The sequence below is a fragment of the Pleurodeles waltl genome, chromosome 11 (assembly GCF_031143425.1).
Source record: "Pleurodeles waltl isolate 20211129_DDA chromosome 11, aPleWal1.hap1.20221129, whole genome shotgun sequence".
NCBI lineage: Eukaryota > Metazoa > Chordata > Amphibia > Caudata > Salamandridae > Pleurodeles > Pleurodeles waltl.
Window position 1 is genome coordinate 470,586,965 of NC_090450.1, and position 22,979 is coordinate 470,609,943.

Sequence of the window (22,979 nt, forward strand, 5' to 3'; positions counted from 1 at the left end):
GGGCTCCCCTGAACCTAAAACTTTAGATTCCTGCAACTTACCTGAAGAAGAAGGACTGCTGAGCTGAAAAACCCCTGCAGAGGAAGAACAGAAGACACCAACTGCTTTGGCTCCAGACTTACCGGCCTGTCTCCTGCCTTCCAAAGAAACCTGCTCCAGCGACGCTTTCCAAGGGACCAGCGACCTCTGAATCCTCTGAGGACTGCCCAGCTTCAAGAAAGACTAGAAACTCCTGAGGACAGCGGCACTGCTCCAAGAGAACTGCAACTTTGTTACAAGGAGCAGATTTAAAGACCCCTGCAACTCCCCGCAAGAAGCGTGAGACTTGCAACACTGCACCCGGTGACCCCGACTCGACTGGTGAAGAACAACCAACTCAGGGAGGACCCTCCGGCGACTCTACGACTGTGAGTAACCAAAGTTGTCCCCCCTGAGCCCCCACAGCGACGCCTGCAGAGGGAATCCCCAGGCTCCCCCTGACCGCGACTGTCTGAACTCCATTTAACGACAGCAGGAAAAGACCCTGCACCCGCAGCCCCCAGCCCCTAAAGAAACGGAACTTCTGTGCAGGAGTGACCCCCAGGAGGCCCTCTCCCTTGCCCAGGTGGTGGCTACCCCAAGGAGCCCCCCCCTTGCCTGCCTGCATCGCTGAAGAGACCCCTTGGTCTCCCATTGAAAACTAAAGGAAACCCAACGCTTGTTTGCACACTGCACCCGGCCGCCCCCGCGCTGCTGAGGGTGTACTTTCTGTGTGGACTTGTGTCCCCCCCGGTGCCCTACAAAACCCCCCTGGTCTGCCCTCCGAAGACGCGGGTACTTACCTGCTGGCAGACTGGAACCGGGGCACCCCCTTCTCTCCATTATAGCCTATGTGTTTTGGGCACCTCTTTGACCTTTGCACCTGACCGACCCTGAGCTGCTGGTGTGATAACTTTGGGGTTGCTCTGAACCCCCAACGGTGGGCTACCTTGGACCAAAAACTGAAACCTGTAAGTGACTTACTTACCTGTTAAAACTAACATTACTTTACCTCCGCCAGGAACTGTGAAAATTGCAGTGTGTCCACTTTTAAAACAGCTTATTGTGTTTTATGTGAAAAGTATACATGCTAATGAAATGATTCAACGTTCTTAAAGTACTTACCTGCAATACCTTTCAAATGAGATATTCCATGTAGAATTTGAACCTGTGGTTCTTAAAATAAACTAAGAAAATATATTTTTCTATAACAAAACCTATTGGCTGGATTTGTCTCTGAGTGTGTGTTCCTCATTTATTGCCTGTGTGTATGTACAACAAATGCTTAACACTACTCCTCTGATAAGCCTACTGCTCGACCACACTACCACAAAATACAGCATTAGTATTATCTCTTTTTGCCACTATCTTACCTCTAAGGGGAAACCTTGGACTCTGTGCATACTATTCCTTACTTTGAAATAGTGCATACAGAGCCAACTTCCTACATTGGTGGATCAGCTGTGGGGTACAAGATTTTGCATTTGCTGGACTACTCAGCCAATACCTGATCACACGACAAATTCCAAAAATTGTCATTAGAAATTGATTTTTGCAATTTGAAATTTTTCTAAATTCTTTAATGTCCTGCTAGGGCCTTGTGTTAGTCCCTGTTAGCATTTCTTTTAGAGTTTAAAAGTTTGGTAAAAGTTTGAATTAGATTCTAGAACTAGTTTTAGTTTCTTAAAAAGTATTCCAACTTTTAGAAGCATAATGTCTAATACAGATGTGAATGTGGTGGAACTCGACACCACACCTTACCTCCATCTACAGATGAGAGAGCTAAGGTCACTCTGTAAAATCAAGAAAATAACAATGGGCTCTAGACCTACCAAACAACAGCTCCAGGAGCTGTTGGCAGAGTATGAAAGAGCCAACCCCTCTGTGGATGGCAACACAGAGGATGAGGATAGTGACTTGGAGGAAGATTCCCCCCTACCAGTCCTATCTAGGGAGGACAGGGCCTCTCAAGCCCTGACTCCACAAATACTAGTCAGAGATGCTAGTTCCCTCACAGGAGGGACCAACTTCTCTGAAATCACTGAGGATAACTCCAGTGAAGAGGACATCCAGTTAGCCAGGATGGCCAAAAGATTGGCTTTGGAAAGACAGATCCTAGCCATAGAAAGGGAAAAACAAGAGATGGGCCTAGGACCCATCAATGGTGGCAGCAACATAAATAGGGTCAGAGATTCTCCTGACATGTTGAAAATCCCTAAAGGGATTGTAACTAAATATGAAGATGGTGATGACATCACCAAATGGTTCACAGCTTTTGAGAGGGCTTGTGTAACCAGAAAAGTGAACAAATCTCACTGGGGTGCTCTCCTTTGGGAAATGTTCACAGGAAAGTGTAGGGATAGACTCCTCACACTCTCTGGAAAAGATGCAGAATCTTATGACCTCATGAAGGGTACCCTGATTGAGGGCTTTGGATTCTCCACTGAGGAGTATAGGATTAGATTCAGGGGGGCTCAAAAATCCTCGAGCCAGACCTGGGTAGACTTTGTAGACTACTCAGTAAAAACACTAGATGGTTGGATTCAAGGCAGTGGTGTAAGTAATTATGATGGACTGTACAATTTATTTGTGAAAGAACACCTATTAAGTAATTGTTTCAATGATAAACTGCATCAGCATCTGGTAGACCTAGGACCAATTTCTCCCCAAGAATTGGGAAAGAAGGTGGACCATTGGGTCAAGACTAGGGTGTCCAAAACTTCCACAGGGGGTGACCAAAAGAAAGGGGTCACAAAACCTCCCCAGGGGAAAGGTGGTGAGACAGCCAAAAACAAAAATAGTAAAGAGTCTTCTACAGGCCCCCAAAAACCTGCACAGGAGGGTGGGCCCAGAGCCTCTTCACAAAACAATTCTGGGTACAAGGGTAAAAACTTTGATCCCAAAAAGGCCTGGTGTCGTAGCTGTAGTCAGTCTGGACACCAAACTGGAGACAAGGCCTGTCCCAAGAAAGATACCACTTATAACTCCCATCCAGCTAAAACTGGAATGGCCAGTCTCCAAGTGGGATCAACAGTGTGCCCAGAGCAAATCAGGTGTCACACTGAAGCTACATTAGTCTCTGAGGGTGGGGTGGATTTAGCCACACTGGCTGCCTGGCCCCCTAACATGCAAAAATACAGTCAGCAGCTCTTAATTAATGGGACAATTGTAGAGGGCCTGAGGGATACAGGTGCCAGTGTCACCATGGTGACAGATAAACTGGTTTCCCCTGGCCAATACCTGGCTGGACAAACTTATCCAGTCACCAACGCTGACAATCAGACTAAAGTACATCCCATGGCTATGGTAACTTTAGAGTGGGGAGGGGTCAATGGCCTGAAACAGGTGGTGGTCTCCTCAAATATCCCAGTAGACTGTTTGCTTGGAAATGACCTGGAGTCCTCAGCATGGGCTGAGGTAGAACTGAAAACCCATGCAGCCATGCTGGGTATCCCTGAACTGGTGTGTGTCAAGACAAGGGCACAGTGCAAGGCTCAGGGTGAAAAAGTAGAGCTGGAGTCTGGAAGAAAGGCCCAGCCTACCAAGAGGAAAGGAAAGTCAGCTGGGAAACCAGCTGCAACACAGCAAGAAAAAGAGAACCTCTCTTCTCAGGAAGGAGTTCTGCCCTCTGAGGGAACTGAGCCTATGGAGCTGGAACCTTATCAGGTTGAGCTCTTAGGCCCAGGGGGACCCTCAAGGGAAGAGTTGTGTAAGGGACAAGAAACCTGTCCCTCTCTTGAAGGCCTTAGGCAGCAAGCTGCTGAAGAGTCCAATGGCAAGAAAAATGGAACACATAGGGTCTATTGGGAAGATGGACTCCTGTACACTGAGGCAAGAGATCCCAAACCTGGTGCCACTAGGAGAGTGGTAGTGCCTCAGGGATTCAGAGAGTTTATTCTGACCTTAGCCCATGATATTCCCCTTGCTGGGCATTTGGGACAAACCAAGACGTGGGAGAGGTTAGTCAACCACTTCTACTGGCCCAATATGTCCCAGAAGGTTAAGGAGTTTTGCCTCTCCTGCCCCACCTGTCAAGCCAGTGGTAAGAGAGGTGGGCATCAAAAGGCCCCCCTTATTCCACTTCCAGTGGTGGGGGTCCCCTTTGAAAGAGTGGGTGTGGACATAGTTGGTCCACTAGAACCTTCCACAGCCTCAGGAAATATGTACATCCTAGTAGTAGTGGATCATGCTACTAGGTATCCTGAAGCTATTCCCCTTAGGTCGACTACTGCCCCTGCAGTAGCCAAGGCCCTCATTGGTATCTTTACCAGAGTGGGTTTCCCTAAGGAGGTGGTGTCTGACAGAGGTACCAACTTCATGTCAGAATACCTAAAACACATGTGGAATGAGTTTGGGGTGACTTATAAATTCACTACACCATATCATCCACAAACTAATGGCCTTGTTGAGAGATTCAACAAGACATTAAAGGGCATGATCACGGGGCTCCCAGAAAAACTCAAAAGGAGATGGGATGTCCTCCTGCCATGTCTGCTTTTCGCTTACAGGGAGGTGCCTCAGAAGGGAGTAGGATTCTCACCCTTTGAACTTCTGTTTGGCCACCCTGTAAGGGGACCACTTGCTCTTGTTAAAGAAGGCTGGGAGAGACCTCTTCATGAGCCTAAACAGGACATAGTGGACTATGTACTTGGCCTTCGCTCAAGGATGGCAGAGTACATGGAAAAGGCAAGTAAAAACCTTGAGGCCAGCCAACAACTCCAGAAGTTGTGGTATGACCAAAAGGCTGCACTGGTTGAATTTCAACCAGGGCAGAAAGTCTGGGTTCTGGAGCCTGTGGCTCCCAGGGCACTCCAGTACAAATGGAGTGGCCCTTACCAGTACTAGAAAGGAAGAGTCAGGTCACCTACCTGGTGGACCTGGGCACAAGCAGGAGCCCCAAGAGGGTGATCCATGTGAACCGCCTTAAGCTCTTCCATGACAGGGCTGATGTGAATCTGTTGATGGTAACAGATGAGGACCAGGAAGCTGAGAGGGAACCTCTCCCTGATCTCCTCTCATCAGACCCTCAAGATGGCTCAGTGGAAGGAGTGATCTACTCAGACACCCTCTCTAGCCAACAGCAGTCTGACTGTAGGAAGGTCCTGCAGCAGTTTGCTGAACTCTTTTCCCTAACCCCTGGTCAGACACACCTGTGTACCCATGATGTGGACACAGGAGACAGCATGCCTGTCAAAAACAAAATATTTAGACAGTCTGACCAAGTTAAGGAAAGCATCAAGGTGGAAGTCCACAAGATGCTGGAATTGGGAGTAATTGAGTGCTCTGACAGCCCCTGGGCTAGCCCAGTGGTCTTAGTCCCCAAACCTCACACCAAAGAAGGAAAGAGAGAGATGAGGTTTTGTGTGGACTACAGAGGTCTCAACTCTGTCACCAAGACAGATGCTCATCCCATTCCTAGAGCTGATGAGCTAATAGACAAATTAGGGGCTGCCAAATTCTTAAGTACCTTTGACTTAACAGCAGGGTACTGGCAAATCAAAATGGCCCCTGGAGCAAAAGAAAAGACAGCATTCTCCACACCTGATGGGCATTATCAGTTCACTGTTATGCCCTTTGGTTTAAAGAATGCCCCTGCCACCTTCCAAAGGTTGGTGAATCAAGTCCTTGCTGGGTTGGAATCCTTTAGTGCAGCTTATCTTGATGATATTGCTGTCTTCAGCTCCACCTGGCAGGATCACCTGGTCCACCTGAAGAAGGTTTTGAAGGATCTGCAATCTGCAGGCCTCTCTATCAAGGCATTCAAATGCCAGATAGGGCAGGGAACTGTGGTTTACTTGGGACACCTTGTAGGTGGAGGCCAAGTTCAGCCACTCCAGCCTAAGATCCAGACTATTCTGGACTGGGCAGCTCCAAAAACCCAGACTCAAGTCAGGGCATTCCTTGGCTTGACTGGGTACTATAGGAGGTTTGTGAAGGGATATGGATCCATTGTGACAGCCCTCACAGAACTCACCTCCAAGAAAATGCCCAAGAAAGTAAACTGGACTGTAGAATGCCAACAGGCCTTTGACACCCTGAAGCAAGCTATGTGCACAGCACCAGTTCTAAAAGCTCCAGATTACTCCAAACAATTCATTGTGCAAACAGATGCCTCTGAACATGGGATAGGGGCAGTTTTGTCCCAAACAAATGATGATAGCCTTGACCAGCCTGTTGCTTTCATTAGCAGGAGGTTACTCCCCAGGGAGCAGCGTTGGAGTGCCATTGAGAGGGAGGCCATTGCTGTGGTTTGGTCCCTGAAGAAGTTGAGACCATACCTCTTTGGTACTCACTTCCTAGTTCAGACTGATCACAGACCTCTCAGATGGCTGATGCAAATGAAAGGTGAAAATCCAAAACTGTTGAGGTGGTCCATCTCCCTACAGGGAATGGACTTTATAGTGGAACACAGACCTGGGACTGCCCATGCCAATGCAGATGGCCTTTCCAGGTTCTTCCACTTAGAAAATGAAGACTCTCTTGGGAAAGGTTAGTCTCATCCTCTTTCGTTTTGGGGGGGGTTGTGTAAGGAAATGCCTCCTTGGCATGGTTACCCCCTGACTTTTTGCCTTTGCTGATGCTATGTTTTGAATTGAAAGTGTGCTAAGGCCTGCTAACCAGGCCCCAGCACCAGTGTTCTTTCCCTAACCTGTACTTTTGATTCCACAATTGGCACACCCTGGCATCCAGATAAGTCCCTTGTAAGTGGTACCCCTGGTACCAAGGGCCCTGATGCCAAGGAAGGTCTCTAAGGGCTGCAGCATGTCTTATGCCACCCTGGAGACCCCTCACTCAGCACAGACACTCTGCTTGCCAGCTTGTGTGTGCTGGTGAGAACAAAACGAGTAAGTCGACATGGCACTCCCCTCAGGGTGCCATTCCAGCCTCTCACTGCCTATGCAGGTATAGATAAGTCACCCCTATAATAGGCCTTACAGCCCTAAGGCAGGGTGCACTATACCATAGGTGAGGGCACCAGTGCATGAGCACTGTGCCCCTACAGTGTCTAAGCAATACCTTAGACATTGTAAGTGCCGGGTAGCCATAAGAGTATATGGTCTGGGAGTCTGTTTTACACGAACTCCACAGCACCATAATGGCTACACTGAAAACTGGGAAGTTTGGTATCAAACTTCTCAGCACAATAAATGCACACTGATGCCAGTGTACATTTTATTGTAAAATACACCACAGAGGGCACCTTAGATGTGCCCCCTGAAACTTAACCGACTATCTGTGTAGGCTGACTGGTTCCAGCAGCCTGCCACACTAGAAACATGTTGCTGGCCCCATGAGGAGAGTGCCTTTGTCACTCTGAGGCCAGTAACAAAGCCTGCACTGGGTGGAGATGCTAACACCTCCCCCAGGCAGGAGCTGTAACACCTGGCGGTGAGCCTCAAAGGCTCACCCCTTTGTCACAGCACCGCAGGACACTCCAGCTTAGTGGAGTTGCCCGCCCCCTCTGGCCACGGCCCCCACTTTTGGCGGCAAGGCTGGAGGAAACAAAGAAAACAGCAAGGAGGAGTCACTGGCCAGTCAGGACAGCCCCTAAGGTGTCCTGAGCTGAAGTGACTCTAACTTTTAGAAATCCTCCATCTTGCAGATGGAGGATTCCCCCAATAGGATTAGGGATGTGACCCCCTCCCCTTGGGAGGAGGCACAAAGAGGGTGTACTCACCCTCAGGGCTAGTAGCCATTTGCTACTAACCCCCAGACCAAAACACGCCCTTAAATTTAGTATTTAAGGGCTCCCCTGAACCTAAAACTTTAGATTCCTGCAACTTACCTGAAGAAGAAGGACTGCTGAGCTGAAAAACCCCTGCAGAGGAAGAACAGAACCACCAACTGCTTTGGCTCCAGACTTACCGGCCTGTCTCCTGCCTTCCAAAGAAACCTGCTCCAGCGACGCTTTCCAAGGGACCAGCGACCTCTGAATCCTCTGAGGACTGCCCAGCTTCAAGAAAGACTAGAAACTCCAGAGGACAGCGGCACTGCTCCAAGAGAACTGCAACTTTGTAACAAGGAGCAGATTTAAAGACCCCTGCAACTCCCCGCAAGAAGCGTGAGACTTGCAACACTGCACCCGGCGACCCCGACTCGACTGGTGAAGAACAACCAACTCAGGGAGGACCCTCCGGCGACTCTACGACTGTGAGTAACCAAAGTTGTCCCCCCTGAGCCCCCACAGCGACGCCTGCAGAGGGAATCCCCAGGCTCCCCCTGACTGCGACTGTCTGAACTCCATTTCCCGACGGCTGGAAAAGACCCTGCACCTGCAGCCCCCAGCCCCTAAAGAAACGGAACTTCTGTGCAGGAGTGACCCCCAGGAGGCCCTCTCCCTTGCCCAGGTGGTGGCTACCCCAAGGAGCCCCCCCCTTGCCTGCCTGCATCGCTGAAGAGACCCCTTGGTCTCCCATTGAAAACTAAAGGAAACCCGACGCTTGTTTGCACACTGCACCCGGCCGCCCCCGCGCTGCTGAGGGTGTACTTTCTGTGTGGACTTGTGTCCCCCCCGGTGCCCTACAAAACCCCCCTGGTCTGCCCTCCGAAGACGCGGGTACTTACCTGCTGGCAGACTGGAACCAGGGCACCCCCTTCTCTCCATTATAGCCTATGTGTTTTGGGCACCTCTTTGACCTTTGCACCTGACCGGCCCTGAGCTGCTGGTGTGATAACTTTGGGGTTGCTCTGAACCCCCAACGGTGGACTACCTTGGACCAAAAACTGAAACCTGTAAGTGACTTACTTACCTGTTAAAACTAACATTACTTTACCTCCCCCAGGAACTGTGAAAATTGCAGTGTGTCCACTTTTAAAACAGCTTATTGTGTTTTATGTGAAAAGTATACATGCTAATGAAATGATTCAAAGTTCCTAAAGTACTTACCTGCAATACCTTTCAAATGAGATATTACATGTAGAATTTGAACCTGTGGTTCTTAAAATAAACTAAGAAAATATATTTTTCTATTACAAAACCTATTGGCTGGATTTGTCTCTGAGTGTGTGTTCCTCATTTATTGCCTGTGTGTATGTACAACAAATGCTTAACACTACTCCTTTGATAAGCCTACTGCTCGACCACACTACCACAAAATAGAGCATTAGTATTATCTCTTTTTGCCACTATCTTACCTCTAAGGGGAGCCCTTGGACTCTGTGCATACTATTCCTTACTTTGAAATAGTGCATACAGAGCCAACTTCCTACAGCACTGATTAGCAGTGGTAAAGTGTGCAGAATCCTAAGGCCAACAAAAACAAATTGAGCAAAAATAGAAGGAGTGAAGGCAAAATGTGTGGGGATAACCCTGCAGAGAAGACCAAGTCCAACAGAGAACTTAGGGGGTGATTCTAACCCTGGCGGTCGGTGATAAAGCGGCGGCCAAACCGCCAACAGGCCGGCGGACCAAAAAATGGAATTCTGACCCCGGCGGGAACCGCCAACACAGCCCGCCACTTTAACACTCCGACCGCCACTGCAGGACCGACAAACAGCGCGGCGGTCACCGCCAACAGCCAGGCAGCAGACAATGTACCGCCCACACTATCATGACCCACCAATCCGCCACCTTTTCCGGGGTGGGAGCCCCGCCGATAAAAACACGGCGGAAACAGACTACGAATGTGAAAACGCTCACCTCTACGCACTCCACGAGTACGGAGGACAGCATGGAACCCGAATTGAACATCATACCTGCTCTCGTCTACCTGCTCATCTACCACGAGTACGAACTTCGGCGCAGACGTCAACGGTGAGTACAGCACCTACGACACACGGGAGGGGGGAGGACGAAAGGTTACGGGCACACACATATGCAACCCCCCCCCCCAATATGTACACACCAATGCAGAGCAACAAGTCACAGTGACACCAACCAAACCCCCGTAAAAAATGCAATGACATATCAAAATTGTCAATAAATATTTATGTCCAAAATAGCCTCCGATAAGTATTGGTCAACTAGCCAGAATATTTACATTTATAAAGTCAATATACACAGCAGTGGACAACTGCAGAAATCAGTCCTGCACATTTTACGTAGTAACGATTTGTCCGTGGGCCAAAGTGTAGCAACACAAGGTCAAAGCCCACACACGAGACCTGAGTCCTTTGGAGAGAACACTGCAGGGGCATCTGATGACAAAACTACAGGCACCTCAGGGGGAAGGGAAGGGGGGGCACCTCAGCCACATGAGTCCACGACGCAAGACCCACGAAGGGGCCACCATGCCCACTGCCATATCCTGGGGAGTGCTTGACAGGAAGGGCCCAGCGGAGCGGTGCTTGAGACGGCGGGGCCCAGCGGAGCGGTGCTTGACAGGAGGGGCCCAGCGGAGCGGTGCTTGAGATGAAGGGCCCAGCAGAGCAGTGCTTGACAGGAAGGGCCCAGCGGAGCGGTGCTTGACAGGAAGGGCCCAGCGGAGCGGTGCTTGAGACGGCGGGGCCCAGCGGAGCGGTGCTTGACAGGAGGGGCCCTGCGGAGCGGTGCCCGAGACGGCGGGGCCCAGCGGAGCGGTGCTTGAGACGGCGGGGCCCAGCCGAGCGGTGCTTGACAGGAAGGGCCCAGCGGAGCGGTGCTTGACAGGAGGGGCCCAGCGGAGCGGTGCTTGAGACGGCGGGGCCCAGCGGAGCGGTGCTTGAGACGGCGGGGCCCAGCGGAGCAGTGCTTGAGACGGCGGGGCCCAGCAGAGCGGTGCTTGAGACGGCGGGGTCCAGCGGAGCGGTGCTTGAGACGGCGGGGCCCAGCGGAGCTGTGCTTGAGACGGCGGGGCCCAGCAGAGCGCTGCTTGACAGGAGGGGCCCAGCGGAGCGCTGCTTGACAGGAGGGGCCCAGCGGAGCGGTGCTTGAGACGGCGGGGCCCAGCGGAGCGGTGCTTGACAGGAGGGGCCCAGCGGAGCGGTGCTTGACAGGAAGGGCCCAGCGGAGCGGTGCTTGACAGGAGGGGCCCAGCGGAGCGGTGCTTGACAGGAGGGGCCCAGCGGAGCGGTGCTTGAGACGGCGGGGCCCAGCGGAGCGGTGCTTGACAGGAGGGGCCCAGCGGAGCGGCGCTTGACAGGAGGGGCCCAGCGGAGCGGTGCTTGACAGGAAGGGCCCAGCGGAGCGGTGCTTGACAGGAGGGGCCCAGCGTAGCGGTGCTTGAGACGGCGTGGCCCAGCGGAGCGGTGCTTGAGACGGCGGGGCCCAGCGGAGCAGTGCTTGAGACAGCGGGGCCCAGCGGAGCGGTGCTTGAGACGGCGGGGCCCAGCAGAGCGGTGCTTGAGACGGCGGGGCCCAGCGGAGCGGTGCTTTACAGGAGGGGCCCAGCGGAGCGGTGCTTGACAGGAAGGGCCCTGTTCAGCGGTGCTCTTCTGCACGGCGGGGCCCTCTTCAGCGGTGCCTGTATTCACGGCGGGGCCCTGTTCAGCGGTGCCTGTCTTCACGGCGGGGCCCTGTTCAGCGGTGCTTGTCTTCACGGCGGGGCCCTGTTCAGCGGTGCTCTTCTGCACGGCGGGGCCCTGTTCAGCGGTGCTTGTCTTCACGGCGGGGCCCTGTTCAGCGGTGCTCTTCTGCACGGCGGGGCCCTGTTCAGCGGTGCCTGTCTTCACGGCGGGGCCCTGTTCAGCGGTGCCTGTCTTCACTTCGGGGCCCTGTTCAGCGGTGCTCTTCTGCACGGCGGGGCCCTGTTCAGTGGTGCCTGTCTTCACGGCAGGGCCCTGTTCAGCGGTGATCTTCTGCACGGCGGGGCCCTGTTCAGCGGTGCCTGTCTTCACGGCGGGCCCTGTTCAGCGGTGCTCTTCTGCACAGCGGGGCCCTGTTCAGCGGGGCCTGTCTTCACGGCGGGGCCCTGTTCAGCGGTGCTCTTCTGCACGGCGGTCCCTGTTCAGCGGTGCCTGTCTTCACGGCGGGGCCCTGTTCAGCGGTGCTCTTCTGCACGGCGGGCCCTGTTCAGCGGTGCCTGTCTTCACGGCGGGGCCCTGTTCAGCGGTGCCAGTCTTCACGGCGGGGCCCTGTTCAGCGGTGCCTGTCTTCACGGCGGGACCCTGTTCAGCGGTGCTCTTCTGCACGGCGGGGCCCTGTTCAGCGGTGCCTGTCTTCACGGCGGGCCCTGTTCAGCGGTGCTCTTCTGCACGGCGGGGCCCTGTTCAGCAGTGCCTGTCTTCACGGCGGGGCCCTGTTCAGCGGTGCTCTTCTGCACGGCGGGGCCCTGTTCAGCGGTGCCTGTCTTCACGGCGGGGCCCTGTTCAGCGGTGCCTGTCTTCACTTCGGGGCCCTGTTCAGCGGTGCTCTTCTGCACGGCGGGGCCCTGTTCAGTGGTGCCTGTCTTCACGGCAGGGCCCTGTTCAGCGGTGATCTTCTGCACGGCGGGGCCCTGTTCAGCGGTGCCTGTCTTCACGGCGGGGCCCTGTTCAGCGGTGCTCTTCTGCACGGCGGGGCCCTGTTCAGCGGGGCCTGTCTTCACGGCGGGGCCCTGTTCAGCGGTGCTCTTGTGCACGGCGGTCCCTGTTCAGCGGTGCCTGTCTTCACGGCGGGGCCCTGTTCAGCGGTGCTCTTCTGCACGGCGGGGCCCTGTTCAGCGGTGCCTGTCTTCACGGCGGGGCCCTGTTCAGCGGTGCCAGTCTTCACGGCGGGGCCCTGTTCAGCGGTGCCTGTCTTCACGGCGGGACCCTGTTCAGCGGTGCTCTTCTGCACGGCGGGGCCCTGTTCAGCGGTGCCTGTCTTCACGGCGGGCCCTGTTCAGCGGTGCTCTTCTGCACGGCGGGGCCCTGTTCAGCGGTGCCTGTCTTCACGGCGGGGCCCTGTTCAGCGGTGCTCTTCTGCACGGCGGGGCCCTGTTCAGCGGTGCCTGTCTTCACGGCGGGGCCCTGTTCAGCGGTGCTCTTCTTCACGGCGGGGCCCTGTTCAGCGGTGGCTGTCTTCACGGCGGGGCCCTGTTCAGCGGTGCCTGCCTTCACGGCGGGGCCCTGTTCAGCGGTGCCTGTCTTCACGGCGGGGCCCTGTTCAGCGGTGCCTGTCTTCACGGCGGGGCCCTGTTCAGCGGTGCTCTTCTTCACGGCGGGGCCCTGTTCAGCGGTGCTCTTCTGCACGGCGGGGCCCTCTTCAGCGGTGCTCCTCTGCACGGCGGGGCCCTGTTCAGCGGTCCTCTTCCAGGAAGTCTAGGGAGCCAGACCTGGGCTGGAAACCCTGATCACTCGCCCTCCGAATGTGCAGTGGCAGGCCCCTTCGGGGACGGAGTCTTGGGCCCTTTGCTGTCGTCCCTTGCAGGCGGGATGGGGCTTGCGGGGCCCTCCAGCTCCGCGCTCCTGATGGATGACCTCTCCGCCCTGCTGCCCTTTCGCTCCTTAGATGGGGCTCTCGGGCCCTTGCCTCCCCTGGCTGTTGTGGCAGGTGAAGTGGCCGTTGTTGGCTCCTTGGGGGCAGCCGTCTCAGTCCTCTCACGGCGGCCCTTCACTTTACGTATCCTCTGGGGGTGGGCTGGATGTCCCCTTGCTGCTCAGTGAAGTGTCACTGCCGCCAAAGGGTGGACTCCAGAAGCCATGCACCACTTGGACCCTCGAAGCTGGGCTGGTGGTGGCTGAGGTGCTCTTGGGACTCTTAACCGATGGAGGGGGTGGGTCAGGGGAGGGAAAGAGGTTAAGATTAGAGAGGTAACATTTCTTAGGACCAAGGTAAAGGGTAGGAGTAGTGGTGATGGAAGTGGAGGAAGAGGATGTGGTTGTAGGAGAGTCAGGTGTGCTGTCTTTGGGTGCAGGTGACTGAGGCGTAGGCTGTCGTGAGGTGGTTGGCTGTTGTTTGGGTGTCTGCCTGCGTTTATGTGTCTTGGAACAGGGGGTGACAGACACAGTGGGAGAGGACACAGGGGACGTGTAGATGGCAGTGGGGGTGGTGACTGCACATGTGAGGACTGTAGTGGAGGGTGTGCTGGTGATGGAAGCACTGGCTGATGGTGGTGTGCATGCAGGTGTGAGTGTAGACGTCACAGGGAGGGAGGAGGGAGACGAGGAGGAGGGGGACACAGAGGTGGTAGTGACTGTTGGAATGTCTGCATCTGGGTGTTGCTGGGGTGAATGCTTGTGTGTTCTGTGGTGCTTGTGTCTGGATGATCTGGCCTTGGGTGTTGAGGTGTGTGCAGGCTGGTCTGATGGTGTGGATGGGATAGGCTGAGGGACAGGAGACAGAGAAAGGGTGGAGGCAGTTAGAAGAGGGAGGCTGGAGACAGGGACAATGGCTGCCGTCAGTGCTGAGGCCAGAGCAGTGTACAATCGTTGATGGGCAGCCTGACCCAAATGAATGCCCTCCAGGTAGGCATTGCTCCGATGCACCTCCCTTTCCACCCCCTGGATGGCATTCAAAAGGGTAGTCTGCCCAACAATGAGCGTCCTCACGAGGTCAATGAGCTCCGCACTGAGGGCAGCAGGGGTAACTGGGGCAGGGGCTGAGGTGCCTGGGGCGAAGGAGACGCCCGCCTTCCTGGGCGAGCGGGCACGGAGCGAAGGCTGAGGGGCTGCTGGGAGGGCGGAGCTGGAGCGCTGGGTGGCGGCTGTACCTGTGGAGGCGGGGGGCCCGGATGTTGCCGCCCCCGCTAGGGAGCTCCCAAATGAGGACGTGTCCGTGTCGCTGGTGTCTTCACCAGTCCCCGTTGTGGTGCTCCCCTCGCCCTCCGGATCACTGGTGCCCTCAGTGTCTGTTCCAGTGCCCACCGGGGCATTGTGACTTGCAGCTCCCTCGTGCTCCGACGCCAATTCTCCTCCGCCTGATGATGCTGATGCACAAGAAGACAAAGAATAAGGGTGGGGGGAGAAATAATACAAAGTTGAGTGTATGCTTTGTCAATACCGTTGGCGGAGAGGACAGACACAGGTGCCTCATGCACTAAGCCGCGAAATTGGGGTACACTACTCAGTACTTCTGACTAGGCCAACAGGTCTAGGGACAACAGACGCGCACATGGGTGATGCAGGACCATGGATAGCTGTACTTGGCACCCTACTGAGGTGGGGGGCGGGGGCACAGGGCCATGTCTAAGGGAGTGGACTACACTACAGAAAGCGCCCTGGCCTAGTGTCACCCACGGCCCTCCTCCCCCACCCAGACGCCTCAACTGCGCTTAAGGATAGCAGAATGTGCAGGTACTCACCCCCTTGTGTCTGCTGTGATGTCCTCAAGCGCCCATCCAAATCAGGGTAGGCCACCGCCAGGATCTGGGACATCAGGGGGGTCAGGGTACGACTGGCACCCCTCCTAGGTCGGGAGGCCATCCCCAGCAGTGACTCGGCGGTCTTTCGGGTTCCGCGGCGGATGTCCTCCCACCTCTTGCGCCAGTGGGTGCCCCGTCTGGTGTAGACCCCCAGGGCCCAGACTTCCTTGGCGATGGCACGCCAAATGTCGATTTTCTGATGGGCGCTCACCTGTTAGACATGTACAGGGTGGGAAAGAGAAAACGTGAATTTCCGGCATGTTTGGAGTACATGCCCCCCCCTCCCCAACCTTGCCATGTGGCCCATTCTCTCATCTGTCGTGCGTTGCAGTCCTCATTCTCTCCCCACCCCAACAACTTACATCCACCCCACTCCACACAGCCATAACCCATTCAATGTGCACTCAGTGTACTCACCTGTTGGTCTGGAGGACCGTAGAGTAGCGCATACTGGGGGAGGACCCCATCCACTAGTTTCTCCAACTCTTCAGACGTGAAGGCAGGGGCCCTTTCCCCAGTCGCAGCAGCCATTGTCACTTCCAGACCGAGGTCACAGCAGCACTTGCAGTATAGGTCCTCTCCTGCGGATGATCAGGTATCGAGTGATTAGGCAGATAGAAAATGGCGGTCACGGCCGCGGCGGTGCGTACCGCGGCGGTGCGTACCGCGACCGCCGGCGCACATCGTCATTGGCTCCTGAATCCCATAGGGTTCAATGTTAACCAATGCGGGTTCGTATAGCGGTCTTCGACCGCCTACCGCCACGGTGTGCCACGCCAGCGCATTGACCTCACATCCCATTGTCCCACTTCACCGGTCAGGCAGCCGCCATTTCAAGGGCCCACATGGCTTAATTTCAACTGCGTCACACAGGCCTAGGCCTTGCATTGCCACACATCCAAACATAGCCATCCATACCTTATTGTGTACTGTGCATGCAGTGGTGAACGTACCTGTGACTTGCTTGACTCTGTGCTCCATGTTGTCCTTCCTAGGCACCATCCGCTGGGACTTGCGAGGAGAAGGATGAATCCTCGCGTGTACCGCCCGCTGGTGGACCTGTCGACAATGGAAGAACGCCACATCATACTACGATACCGGCTTGACCGAGCCACTATACATGAACTGTGTGCCCAGCTGGAGCCAGACCTTATGTCCCCCATCCGCCAACCCACAGGAATTCCCCCTCTAGTGCAGGTTCTGTCAGTCCTCCATTTTTTTGGAAATGGCTCATTCCAGACAACAGTGGCCATGTCATCTGGAATGTCTCAGCCTATGTTTTCAAAGATCTTGTCTAGAGTGTTGTCTGCCCTGACGAAACACATGCGGCGCTACATTGTATTCCCTGAGGAGGTTGATTTGGCCACTGTGAAGGGTGATTTTTATGCCCTTGGACATATCCCCAACATAATTGGTGCCATTGATGGGACTCATGTGGCTTTAGTACCCCCAAAAGACGATGAGCAGGTGTACAGAAACAGGAAAAGTTACCATTCGATGAACGTCCAGGTGGTCTGTTTGGCTGACCAGTACATCTCCCATGTGAATGCCATGTTCCCTGGGTCAGTGCATGACGCGTATGTGATGCGAAATAGCAGCATCCCTTATGTGATGGAACAGCTACAGAGACAACGTGTGTGGCTAATTGGTGACTCTGGTTACCCCAACCTGCCTTGGCTATTGACCCCAGTGAGGAATCCCCGGACCAGGGCAGAGGAACGGTACAATAAGGCCCATGGGCGAACTAGGAGGGTCATTGAAAGAACCTTTGGCCTCCTGAAGGCCAGGTTTAGGTGCCTACATATGACAGGGGGATCACTGATGTACTCACCAAAGAAGGTGTGCCAGATCATCGTGGCCTGCTGTATGCTTCACAATCTGGCATTGCGACGTCAGGTGCCCTTCCTGCAGGAGGATGGTCCAGATGGTGGTGTTGAAGCAGCTGTGGAGCCTGCGGAGAGTGAAGAGGAGGAAGACGAAGAGGACGACCCAGACAACAGGGACAGAGTTATCCTACAGTATTTTCAGTAGCACACAGGTAGGAATCTCCCACGCCATTTACCATTTAGTGAATGCCCCCTGCATCTTTACTTTGTGTATTGCCCCCCAGTTCTTTTAACCTGAAGTTTACTTTTCCCTTCCCTTTTCAGTGCTGTATGACCCACTGCGTGACTTCTGCCTGGTTAGCCCATGGACTAATGCTTATTGACATCGGTATGTTGTCCACACATATATAACAGAACATTATTGATAAGTAATGTGTTATACATTTGTAAATAATACAGGCTGACTCCAGAATGATTTATGTGCAATGAGTGATTTATTTTTAGTGCTATATTTTGGTACATGATATTAAACGGTGAAGGGTGAGGGTGGAGTTATGTCCATGGCAGAGTCCAGTTCTCGGTCGCACAGGTGCATTGTTCATATGGCAGTGGAAGGATGGAGCAGGGGCAGTTCAAGGTTGGACAGGGTGACACTGTGGGACAGTGGAATGACATCTGGGGGGATATTAGACTGGCGGGGGTCCTGGCATCCTACTCTGTCTTCCTTTGAGATCTCAGGTTCCTCTTGCGGGTGGTTGTTCTTCAGCAGGAGGTGGGGTTCTGGTGGCCCGTCGTTCTGTGGGGGCCTCCTGACCACTAGCGCCGGCGGAGGTGGTAGGCTGTTCCTGGCTAGTGACAGGGGCCCTTTGCGGTGCCACATGGTCCCGCAATGTGGTTTCAATGCGTTTTAGGGCCTGGACTATGGTCCCCATTGTGGTAGCGATGGCCCGGAGTTCATTGCTGAACCCCATGTTCCGTTCCTCCCGCTGTGCCTGGATCTCGGTGAACCTGGCCAGTACCGTCACCATCGTCTCCTGGGAGTGATGATACGCTCCCATGATGGTGGTGAGGGCCTCTTGGAGAGTGGGTTCCCTGGGCCTGTCCTCCCCCCCCTGTCGCACAGCAGCCCTCCCAGTTGCCCTGTTTCCTCGGGCCTCTGTCCCCTGGACGGTGTGCCCACTACCACTGCCCCCAGGTCCCTGTTGTTGTTGGGGTGTTGGGTCATGCTGGGTGCCCTGTAGTGGCGGACACACCGCTGATTGACGCATCCGCGGGACAGAGGCATGGGCCCGCTGGGTGGGAGCTGTGCTGGTGTTCCCAGGGGGGTTTGGGTCTGCTGTGGCCTGTGTGTGGGGAACCGACTGTCCAAAGGTCCCCGATGGTCCGGGCTGGTCGTCAGGTTCTAGGTCGACAGAGCTGCTGTCCTCGCTGGGGGCCTGTTCTGGGGGTGGGATGGACATCTCTGGACCCTCCGTGGCGGTGTGTTGTCGTTCGGGCCCTGCAGGGGTAAAGGAGTATGGTTATTGTTTCTGTGTGTGCCATGGCGTGTATTTTGGGTGCCCTTGTCCCCCAGTGCTGGGATTCCCTTGTGGGAGGTGTTGTGAGGGTTTGGGGGGGGTGTATGGGTATGTGCAATGGTCATGCTTTGGTGGTGGCTGTCTATGGTTTGTGTTGGCATTCAGGGGTTGGTGTTGTTTAGGGTGGGTTGTGCTGGTGAGACATTGGCAGGGAGGTTATGTGCTGGGGGGTGAGATTCGGGGTGAGGGGGGGGGGTTGGCATGCTGGTGTTTGGGGGGGGGGTGAAGTGGTTGAGATTCTACTTACCAGAGTCCATTCCTCCTTGTACTCCAGCGAGGCCATCAGGATGCAGGATGTTTACCACCTCTTGCTCCCATGCTGTGAATTGGGGTGGGGTGGGTGGGGGTCCGCCGCCAGTCTTCTGCACAGCGATGTTGTGCCTGGAGATCATCGAGCGCACCTTCCCCCGTAGGTCGTTCCATCGCTTTCTTATGTCTTCCCGATTTCTGGGATGCTGTCCCACAGCGTTGACCCTGTCTACGATCCTTTGCCATAGTTCAGCCTTCCTTGCTATGGTGGTGTGCTGCACCTGTGTGCCGAAGAGCTGGGGCTCAACCCTCATGATTTCCTCAACCATGACCCGGAGTTCTTGGTCCGAAAACCTTGGGTGTCTTTGGGGTGCCATGGGGTGGTGTGGATGAGGTGTGGGGTGGTGTTTGTGGTGATGTGCGTGGTGATATGTGGTGATGTGTGCGTAGATGTGGTGTGGGTGATGAAGTTGTGTTCCTGTGTGTGTTGGGGTTTTCTAATGCTGTGCTCGCTATCGCTATCTCTCGCTCTCGCCTTCGCTCCGATTTCCAACTAGTGGGGGTTTGTGGGTGATGTGGGTGTGTGTTTTATAGTTGATTGGATGTGTGGGAGCGTTGTTTGTATGTGTGTCAGGTGTGCGTATTTCAAATTGTCCAATGTGGCAGTGTTTAGGAGCTGTGTGTGTATTTTGAGCGCGGCGGTGTGTACCGCCAATGGAATACCGCGGTTGAAAGACCGCTGCGTGGATTCGTGGGTCAGAATGGCTTGGGCGTGTTTGTGTTGGCGTGACGTGGAGGTTTGGTCATCTCCAGTTTTCCGCGGCCCGCTGATGTGGCGGCCTTCCTTGGGTGTCGGATTTTTGGCGGTTTCACAGTTGGTGGTCAGAATGCCCGTGGCGGTCTACCGCGGCCGCGGCGGTAGTATGGCGGACTTCTGACCGGCGGTAAGGGCCTTTTACCGCCGAGGTCAGAATGACCCCCTTAATTCTTTGTGGGGTCAGGTTACATGACTAGAATGTTCTAAAAATGGGGTGGGTTCTGGTAAAACAATCACAGATTTGGGAATATGTGAGGCAAGAGGTCACAATGTGGGTGATTTTGATAGTGAGGTGTGGATCACTATTCTATCTTTTTACAAATGGCCAAAAATGTGGGGATCCCACATGGAAGATGTAGTGTGTTTAGTCATGTTAAGTCAGTGGGCCTGCACATTGGATAGTCCTCTAAAGTGAGCGATAAGAAAAAGTCACATTTAACAAAGGAACCGATTTGGTTTGGGGTCAAGCAGGCATAGTCTGGTATTCATGTTAGTGGTGCTCAGTGAGAGCCATACATAACTATTACAAATAATAATAGCTATTGTAGCTTCATTTTGGATGTACCATCTTTTAGCCTAAGCCAGTGGTTCTTATCCTGTTACCTTGGATCATAGTATGGAAAATGGTCACTGCTTACTTTGAATCAGTGGTTGCTGGTGAGGGCCCCCACACTCATATTCGGGGACCCACAATTATTTTTTCCTCAGCAAACATTAACTGTTAGCAAGAAAGGGAAACACATAAAAAGCAGAAAAACGAAGGAAAAGAGGATGGAAAACTGTGACAAAAGGAGAAAGCAGGAACCTGCAAAAGTGAGAAAAGGGGGCAGGGACTGCTTTGTGGTGTATTAGAGAAGGATCCAGTATTGGACACTGCAACACTTAATTGCATCAGCTGGGGTCTTCTGAGCAGAGCTTTGATCACCAGCACTATTTAATTTACAAATAAAGCACAGACTTGTCATAAATGAAATTAGAAAAAGCTATAACCTCCACTTCAAAATAAAAGTTGTTTTTCCGTATTTGTCTGTGATTTAGTTGAAGTATTTCAGCATTTGTGTATCTGTTTGATGAATGGTTCTTTCAGTGAATTTAAGTATTGTTTTGAGGTTCAAATCATCAAAATTACATGGGCTGGGGTCCTCAGATTCCAAAAGCAACTCATTGGGGTAACCCAGATCCCAATAATCATTGAGTGGGAGCCTCAGGGTTCCAACAATAATTCAGTGGGGACCCCCAGATTCCAGTAATCATTATATAGGGGATCCATAGAAATCAAAGACGTAAGCAGTGCCATTAATATTTCCTATTACAGACTTGAAAAAGTAGGAGTTACAGTAAAACACTATTTCTGTCAATGAGAATTGTGAATTATTGTCAGTAAGAAAATGTGAATTGGCCCCTATTGTCAAAAAATGTTGTTGACTTTTAATCAGAAAAGTTTTTTCGGTAAATAAAAAAGAGTGAATCATGGCTCATCACATTTAAGTATGACAATTTATATATCTTTTAGTTGTATATATTTTGAATGCTATAGGTCATCATTATGACCTCGGGGGTCAACTGACCTCCAAGGTTAATGTGGTGGTATGAGCGTCAGCAGGCTGGCGGTACATACCACCACCGTATGAGTGTGACGGGTGGGCTTCAGCCAACCCGTCACTTCTCCACTCATGCTGCCATGGCGACCCACAGAGTACCGCCGGTGGCATCATGAGCCAGCCTACGCTATATGTCTGGGTATTTGCATTGTTTTGTGTGGCAAAATCACACAAAACAGCACAAAACACTGCTTTGTGTTACTTTGTGTCAAAGGGGCATTACATGGGTGGTACATGGGCTTACCCCTGCTACCACCCATGCTTTTCAAAGCTAAACCCTATTCTGAAAGATCGGAATAAAGGGTTTAGCGCTAATAATGAATGCGTTTTAAAAGCAGGCGCAAAATAGACAGATGTTTTCATTTCTCCCTGTTTTTTCAAATCTACATGTGTGCTGCACTGTACAGCACACATACAAAGTGGGAAATGCATTTGCACTTGTCTAGGAATAGTGTTGTGTACTGGATGGATACCTTTCCTGTTCAAAAGCTAAACTAGACTCACGCATACATCCTAGCATTATAGCAGTAAGGTGTGTGCATGGTGCACGGGAGCTAAAATCAATGATGGGGCTAGGGGGAGGGGAGGAGAGTGCCATTCTAAGTGAATATTGGGCACCCTGCTCTCTCCTTGTCACGCAGTGCAGCGCCGCTTCTTTGGATGCTGAACTGCGCTGCCTCACACCTACTAGAGTCTGGGCCGAAGTGTGTACACTGAGGTTGTCTGTGCTACACAACTGGTGTGATATAAAGTTTTAGCAATCATGTATGCAGTACGTACAGAGGCATCAGTAATATGATTTGAATGGTCCATTGCACCAGTCTTGGTGCTGTTTGTTTCAACCATAATGCGATGCTAGCTGGTTCCATTTTCCCTGCATGCATTGTGGCCAATGCACCCTCTTGCTGCGTCACGGGAATAAAGTTTTAGGGGCATATTTATACTCTGTTTGCGCCGAATTTGCGTCGTTTTTTTCGACGCAAATTAGACGCAAAACTAACTCCATATTTATACTTTGGCGTTAGACGCGTCTAGCGCCAAAGTTCATGGAGTTAGCGTCATTTTTTTGCGTGAACACCTTCCTTGCGTTAATGATATGCAAGGTAGGCGTTCCCGTCTTAAAAAATGACTCAGATGCATATGCGTCGTATTTATACTCCCGGGCAAAAATGACGCCCGGGAGTGGGCGGGACTAAAAAACCCGCATTTGCGCCGGATTTTAGCGCCTGGGTCAGGGCAGGCGTTAAGGGACCTGTGGGCTCAAAATGAGCCCAGAGGTGCCCTCCCAAGCCCCCAGGGACACCCCCTGCCACCCTTGCCCACCCCAGGAGGACACCCAAGGCTGGAGGGACCCAGCCCAGGGAAGAAAAGGTAAGTTGTGGTAAGTTTTTAAAAAAAATAAAATTTGTGGCATAGGGGGGCCTGATTTGTGCCCCCCTACATGCCACTATGCCCAATGACCATGCCCAGGGGACAGAAGTCCCCTGGGCATGGCCATTGGGCAAGGGGGCATGACTCCTGTCTTTGCTAAGACAGGAGTCATTTCAATGGCGTCTGGGCGCCAAAAAAAAATGGCGCAAATCGGGTTAAGACGATTTTTTTGCCTCAGCCTGACTTGCCCCATTTTTGGATGCCCAAACGCCATTTTTCCCTACGCCGGCGCTGCCTGGTGTACGTGGTTTTTTTTCACGCACACCAGGCAGCGCCGGTCG